This window comes from Triticum urartu, chromosome 5A (genome assembly GCF_056163025.1).
Source record: "Triticum urartu cultivar PI428250 chromosome 5A, HENAU_Tu73, whole genome shotgun sequence".
NCBI lineage: Eukaryota > Viridiplantae > Streptophyta > Magnoliopsida > Poales > Poaceae > Triticum > Triticum urartu.
Genome location: NC_141877.1, coordinates 523,030,000 through 523,038,251, shown reverse-complemented (window position 1 = coordinate 523,038,251; position 8,252 = coordinate 523,030,000). Strand labels below are relative to the sequence as shown.

Here is an 8,252-nt window from a genome sequence, read left to right as displayed (position 1 = left end):
TACCGCGGGCATGTCACGGTACTACCGCTGCCTGCCAAATTCCATCATATTCCTGCCTTACCTTGATCCTTTTTGTTGTGTTTGTTGGCTTATGCTCATTCTTTCTGGTTGTTTTGCGTGTTCTTGTGTTTGGCTCCAGGTGATGACCATCCTGAGCATCAAGCTCGCCGTATCAACCCCGGGCGTGCAACATCAAAACGCTACCGCACCTCTGAGCCAGCCGGTGGTTCCTCTAGCACCCAACCGCCACCAGCAGGTGCATCCGCAAGTGTTCCTCCACCTCCTCAGCAGTCGAAGAGATCCGCCAACAAGCCAAAAGGGAAGACTATGACTAAGATGACTGCCAAGGAGTTTTGGGAAAGGCATCGCCGCAATCCCTATGAGGTGGACCAAGAACCCACTTTGGTCAACTGCCCGTTCTGGAACCGATTTCAGTTTGCCATCTATTTTGATGTGATCAAGGCCAAGAAGAATCTCTTTGTTGATGTTCGCTCCATTGACACTGATTCTATGGAGAAGGACCCTGAGTACTTTGGTGAAGCCCTTCATATGTGCACTCAGCTGAACATTCTCAAGATCATGCAGTTCAACAAGGATTTCGATGCAGATTTGGTGGCTCAATTCTATGCTACCGTTCATCTTGGAACCGATGCCGACAGGACTCTGACTTGGATGACCAATGGCAAGTTGCTTTCTGTCAAGTGGAAGGCCTTCATGGAGTTACTTGATGTGGAGGATCGTGGGCTTGAGACTTCAGTCGGTTTCCGCCCTCACCGCAGTGCTACGTCCACTCACAAGCAAGCCCTTTGGCCCTACTGCACTGTGAAAGTTCACCCAGTGACTAAGAAGAAAACCTATGAGCTGTCTCCGTATATGGACATTCTTCATCGTATCTTCCATGATACTCTCTTCCCTCGCATCGGGAATCTCGATATGGTCCACTCTTATCTCATGGACATGCTTCCATTCTGTCAGCATGAGAAGGAAGCAAACACCGGAGAGAGCCTGGATATTTCTCATGTCATGTGGTCTGAACTTCTCTCTGCCGTGTCTGAGCGCAAGTGCCCGATATATGGTCCATTCATCATGAGGCTCATTGAGAGGCCCTGGGCACAGATCTATCCCAGAGTGTTGCTGGAAACTGGAGACTTGGTTTCTCATGAGATCAAGCGTCTGAGGAAGAAGGACAATTGGGTCACCCCAGCGCCTCAATCCGGGGGTCCGTCTGCTGCTGTTGCTGCCATGGAGACCAAGGGTGGGGCTGCCACTGATGATCACGAGGAGGACTTTGGGCCCTCTAGTGCAGAACCGTCGTGGCACAGAAGCTTAAACACAAGATGAAGAAGCTTTTCTGCATGGAGTCTCATGGTCAGTACATGACTCATGTGGCGGAGAAGCATGCCAGGGTGCGCCACAAGGAGCTCATGCGTCAGATGGGAGCGACAGTTGCCAGTGGTTCTGAGGGTCAGATCACTGAAGAGGAGAAATGGATTCATCAGCATTGCCCTTGGACCGACTCCGATGCCGAGCAGTTTTCGACCTACGACGAAGATGCTGACGATCACGCTGAGATGTGATGTTCGCGATCCTCAGCTTCCCATCACCTGGAGTCGTAGCGTCACTCTTTGCCCTTTTTGGTGTCTCGCTGCCAAAGGGGGTGAGAGTGTAGGGATTTGTGTTGTTGTCGTGCTTTGAGTGTGTGTGTGTCGTCTTGTGTTTTCTTGTGTGTTCTCTCGGTGTCTTCTTTGTTTGGTTTGGTTTGGTGCCTGTGAGACCTAAGACATATGGTGTGAGACATATGCTCCCTATCGCTACCTTATTACTTATGTCTTTTCAGTAATGTAGTTTATTATGAGTTGCATGCTTGTCCTGTTTATACTCTCCTCTCATATATCTTGTGCTTAGAATTGTTGGACTATAAAATATAGGGGGAGTATTGATCCGGATGTGTGTGTCTTGCTTCCCTAATGCTCCTCTAACTAGGTGCACACATTCAGGGGGAGCCCGTCCATATTTTGTAGTTCTTAGTTTTCATTCTTTATATCTTTTCCTTGTGCAATCCCTAGCTGTCATCAATCCACCAAAAAGGGGGAGATTGTTGAGGCATATCTCTCTCGAGGTAGTTTTGGTGATTGATGACAACATGTTTGCGGACTAATCATGTGCTTTGAGTAGTTCACAGATTCATCCTTGGCACGAGACGTTTTCTTCCCTTCGGAGTGTCATTCAAGACGGTGTAGCTCTTTCGCTTCTCTTTTGGTGGACTAGTTGCGTAGAGTGCCCCGTACTATCAAGAGGGGGTCCGCTAGGGTATTGCATGGGTGGAATCGACACGTACACGTCAGCTTCTCACCCTTCGAGGTCTTCCACTTCATTGGAGAGATCTCCTCTCTCTTCTATGTCCTGTCTGGGTTCCAGCGGTAGTACCGCGCAACCCAGCAGTAGTACCGGTGAGGAGTCACAAGCGGCAGTACCGCTCCGTAGCGGTAGTACCGCCCGTGACTCCATAGCAGTACTACCGCTGGCCTGCCTGGCACCACCGCCTCGTCCTCATCCTCGATGGAGAGATCCTCTCTCTCTTCTGTGTCCTAGCGGTAGTACCGCACTACCAGCGGTAGTACCGCCGAAGGGTCACAAGCGGCAGTACCGCTCCGCAGCGGTAGTACCGCCTGTGACCCCGCTGTTGTACTACCGCTGGGCTGTCTGGCTTCTACCGCCTCGACTCGAGGGCTCTTTTTCTCGTGTCGGGTTTTGCGGCACTAGTTGCGGTTGTAGGGACGGTAGTACCATTTCGGAGCGGTAGTACCACCCTTACCACCGCGGTAGTACCGCGCTGGGTCCAGACCCCTGCTGCTCTTCTCTGAGCGGCAGTACCGCTCGCTGGAGCGGCAGTACCGCTCGCTGGAGCGGCAGTACCGCTGGCTCAGTGGTAGTACCGCCCCCGTTAGTGGTACTACCGCCCTGTGCGGGGCTGGTTGGTGGGGCAACGGTTGGATTGTTGCCCCCACTATAAAAGGGGGTCCTCTTCTTCTCCTTTGACCTACCTCTTCCCCCGAAGCTCCATTAATGCTCAAGCTCCATTAAATGATCCAAGCTCCATTTTCGCCCGATCTATCTCTCTAGCCAATCAAACTTGTTGATTTGCTCGGGAGTGGTTGAGAAGGCCCCGGTCTACACTTCCACCAAGGGATTTTCGATTCCCCCACTCATCCCTAGCGGATCTTGTTACTCTTGGGTGTTTGAGCACCCTAGACGGTTGAGGTCACCACGGAGCCATAGTCCATTGTGGTGAAGCTTCGTGGTTGTGTTGGGAGCCTCCGATTAAGTTGTGGAGATTGCCCCAACCTTGTTTGTAAAGGTTCGGTTGCCGCCTTCAAGGGCACCAATAGTGGAATCACGACATCTCGCATTGTTTGAGGGTGTGAGGAGAATACGATGGCCCTAGTGGCTTCTTGGGGAGCATTGTGCCTCCACATCGCTCTAACGGAGACGTACCTCCCCTCAAAAGGAAGGAACTTCGGTAACACATCCTCGTCTTCACCGGATCCACTCTTGGTTATCTCTTACCTTTACTTGTGCAAACTCTTTAGTGTTACTTCTCTTGCTTGCTTGTATGCTTGTTGTTATTGCATCATATAGGTTGCTCACCTAGTTGCACATCTAGACAACCTACTTTGATGCAAAATTTAATTTGGTAAAGAAAAGTTAAAAATTGGTAGTTGCCTATTCACCCCCCCCCCTCTAGTCAACCATATCGATCCTTTCAGTTGGATCTTATGATGTTTCTCCCCCTCTACTCTCTTGTAATGGATTGAGTTTTCCCTTTGAAGTTATCTTATTGGATTGAGTCTTTAAGGATTTGAGTACACTTGATGTATGTCTTGCGTGGGATAACCGCGGTGACAATGGGTTATTCTATTGATTCACTTGATGTATGTTTTGATGATCAACTTACGGGTTCCGCCCAGGAACCTATGCATAGGGGTTGGCACACGTTTTCGTCTTGACTCTCCGATAGAAACTTTGGGGCACTCTTTGAAGTACTTTGTGTTGGTTTGAATAGATGAATCTGAGATTGTGTGATGCATATCATATAATCATGCCCGCGGATACTTGAGGTGACATTGGAGTATCTAGGTGGCATTAGGGTTTTGATTGATTTGTGTCTTAAGGTGTTATTCTAGTACGAACTCTAGGATAGATTGAACGGAAAGAATAGCTTCATGTTATTTTACTACGGACTCTTGAATAGATCGATCAGAAAGAATAACTTTGAGGTGGTTTCGTACCCTACCATAATCTCTTCGTTTGTTCTCCGCTATTAGTGACTTTGGAGTGACTTTTTGTTGCATGTTGAGGGATAGTTATGTGATCCAATTATGTTATTATTGTTGAGAGAACTTGCACTAGTGAAAGTATGAACTCTAGGCCTTGTTTCAACACATTGCAATACCGTTTGTGCTCACTTTTATCATTAGTTACCTTGCTGTTTTTATATCTTCAGATTACAAAAACCTTTATCTACCATCCATATACCACTTGTATCACCATCTCTTCGCCGAATTAGTGCACCTATACAATTTACCATTGTATTGGGTGTGTTGGGGACACAGGAGACTCTTTGTTATTTGGTTGCAGGGTTGCTTGAGAGAGACCATCTTCATCCTACGCCTCCCACGGATTGATAAACCTTAGGTCATCCACTTGAGGGAAAATTGCTATTGTCCTACAAACCTCTGCACTTGGAGGCCCAACAATGTCTACAAGAAGAAGGTTGTGTAGTAGACATCAACCATCACTATGGCAACATGTGTGGCTCTCCTCTCCTCGGTGGTGCTCCAAGCCAGCGCCTTGCTTCCCCGCAACCGAACCTGCTTTTCTCTAACGGTTCTTGGCAGTCATGGACGGGGAAAATCCATATACAACAGCAGTTGCAGATAATGGTGACGCGTGTGGGTGTTGTCTCCTATCTGGATGCATTGTCTTGGTCTTGGATGTCCCCTCGGGCACAAAGCGAAACCATAGGACCGGTTCGTCGGAGCCAGCGATGGTAGCAGTGCGGCGGCGACCCTTCCTTGGAAGCAATACATTGGTGGTTGTGGTGTCTAGCAGAGTGCAAGCTGGTGTTGTTGCCTTGGCAGGCTCACGGGACTTGGGGTGGCGTGGTGCTATGAGTTGGTTGTTGCTGTGGGCATCGGCCTTTGGTGCGCTATGTACATCCTCATCGTGGGTACCTCTTGGACGACATCTTCCTCAAGTTTGGTTTTTTCTTGGTGTCCATCTGCCGATCTCCTAGGCGCCAAGCGTGAAGAGTGCATTGAGTCAGCTGGGCCTGGAGTTTTGTTCATGCTTTCGAGGTGTTTGGCATCGTGCCTCTTCATGGCTTGAGTTGGACAATATTAGTTGTATGTCGTTGTAATTGTGGTGGGTGTGGTGGGTTGTTGGGCTTTGTATCAGTTGTGTCAACCATCTTCACTCTTCTTCTATGTTACTGGTATAATTCTCTATGGTGTATCCTTGAAAAAAAGGTGAACTGGATGAGAGATTACAAGCTGAAATACCAATATCTTCAACAATCTCAGAGTAACTGTGTGGTTTCGATAAACGGGCCATATGAGTTGGGAGTTATTTTGCATTCGGACTTGCCTCCCGGTTGTCCCAAGGCCCTTTTACAACAAATGGGCTTAACTTACTCACGACCACAACACATGGTGCTCCGTACATTATTTCCAGAGTCCATTCATACATGGGATCACAATGCTTCCCGGGATACAACATGATTAGTCAAGCAAACACACACACACACACACACACACACACACACACACACACACACACACACACACACACACACACTTTCGAGTGGTAGAAGAAATTATTAAGAAACAGTGAACTCTTTATTCCAGTTCCCACGAAAATTTGTCACTCGGCCTTCCAGGATGACATGGGAGGGGTCTCAGAGTCCTTCCAAGTGTTCAGGAAATCATGGTACGATCGCCCGCAACATCCGCCGATGCGTAGGACTCAAGCTCGGCCATCTCCTCTGGGGCGAGCTTCACGGACAGCGCCGCCACATTCTAGTTGAAGTTGTCGACCTTTGTGGTTCCTGGTATGGGGCACACATCGTTCCCCTGGTGGTGAACCCAAACAAGTGCGAGTTGCGACGCCGTGCACCCCTTCCTCGCCACCATCGTGCTAACCCGCTCAAATACCATGGTGTTCTTCTCAAGGTTTTCAGCTTGAAATCTTGGCAAGTCCTGAATAAATGTGTTGAGCATTGTTGGGTTAGAAACTTAGAACAGAAGTAATAGTGTCAAAATCAAGATTTGTTGTACAAAGAGAAGGATTTGTCAAATACACGAGAGCGAAGTAGGAAGACATGCTTATAACAAACCTTGCGAAAGTCTTGTTCAGACAGTGTGTCGACCAGCTTTGGCACACTAGAGAAGAACCCTCTGCCCAACGGACTGTACGCCACAATTCCAATGCCAAGTTCCCTAAGATTATATACGAGCAGGAACAAAATTCAGACGATTACGGAACCAAAAATGACCATGACATGACATGATTGAGCATGAAAATGTACGTACCTGCAAGTTTATATCTTCCTCGACATCTCTCGACCACAACGACCACTCTAGCTGGACAGCGGTTATGGGATGAACCGTGTGCGCTCTTCGGATGGTCGACGCCGATGCTTCAGACAACCCAATGTAGTTTATCTTCCCCTCTTCAACCAGTTTCTTGAGTTCACTCATATGTGGATGCCAAGCGTGTAAGTTTCTTTCATGGATAGTGTTGTACTCTCTCCGTTCTATAATGTAGTGCGTATAGATTTTTTAAAAAGTATAAAATTTGATCAAGTTTATATAGAAAACTATTTACATCTATAATACTAAATATAAAGTTTGACCAAGTTTATATAGAAAACTATTTATGAGATTTGACTTTTCCACTATCGGGTCTCAGTTTGGTGCATGTGGTCAACGTTCGTTGGTTTGACTAGTCAACGGGATTGGGTTGAACTGAGGTTGACTCGCTCACCGTGACCTCGATGGGCACGCTGACGTCGACGCGGTGCTGGTAGTAGAGGTCGATGCATTCGACGCCGAGGCGCCGGAGGCTGCCCTCGCACGCCGAGCGCACGTACGCCGGGTCGCCGCGGATCGCCCGCGCGCCGTCGGCGCCGGCGAGGATGCCGAACTTGGTCGCCAGCTGCACCTTGCCCCTCACCCCGCCCTGCAGCGCCTTGCCGAGGAGGGGCTCGTTGGTGTGCGGGCCGTAGATGTCGGAGGCGTCGAGGAGGGTGACGCCGGCGGCGACGGCGTGGTGGATGAGCGCGACTATGTCCGGCTCGGGCTTGGGCGGCCCGTAGTAGGCGGACATGCCCATGCAGCCCAGCCCCAGCGCCGACACCTCCAGCCCCTGGGAGCCCAGCTTCATCCGCGGCACCACCGCCGTCGTCGCCGGAGCAGCAGCAGCAGCCATTGCCACAGGTTCCCTCCCTGGAACTGGAAACTAGCTTTGCCATGGCCACTGTAATGGATAAAATCGTTGAGTGAAGTGGAGAGGCCTGCACCTTCCACCTTCATTTATACTACAGCTTAGCGGGGTACTGTGGCGTCAGGGATTTGGTCACGCTCCGGCTGCTATGCACTGTCGTATCTTACCGATTTCTTCCGCAGGTTGTTCCCTTCATCCATGGTGCATAGTACTATAAATAACAATGCAAAAGATATGGACATGTTTGAGTGTTCCTGTCTATTCGATCATCCAGATCTCTTGATTTGGGCTACCACAGTCTGCTATCTAGGGAAGTGGGGTTGGTGAGTGGTGACTGATGGGCGTCACATCCTACAAGTAGCATTATCTTCCAGCAAACAGAGCTCCACCAAGTCGTGTTACTATTATTTATTAATTTAGAGCAACTTCAATAGGGTGACCTAAATCAAACGGCGATTCCGTCTGTTTTTTGTTTGTTTAGGTCGGCCGCCCGCCTGGCGTTCGCCTTGTTTTTGATATGTGTCGACAGCGCGCCCAACGCGCCGACCCATATATGCCGACTTGACTGGCTGGCCGCCCAATTTTACATTGGTTGCATTCAAACATATTGTAAATAACATAGTTTACACCGAATAAAATAGTATAATTTTACAAGCCGAATACAAATAAAAATGTTTCACATAGTTTTGCAAACGAATAAAAGAAGATACATCTATTGGTTGCCAACATGAGCCCACATATGCTCAACC

At 48.9% G+C, this 8,252-nt stretch overlaps 1 pseudogene across 1 annotated transcript; it reads right to left on the bottom strand.

The window, feature by feature from the left end:
- Nucleotides 1-5,600: 5,600 nt before the first annotated feature.
- LOC125556476 (putative aldo-keto reductase 2) lies at nucleotides 5,601-7,725 on the bottom strand (annotated as a pseudogene). The gene is made up of 4 exons (XR_015602554.1): nucleotides 7,045-7,725; nucleotides 6,591-6,743; nucleotides 6,395-6,497; nucleotides 5,601-6,257 (listed from the first exon to the last, which is right to left on the bottom strand). The product of XR_015602554.1 is annotated as a putative aldo-keto reductase 2 (transcript).
- Nucleotides 7,726-8,252: the final 527 nt, after the last annotated feature.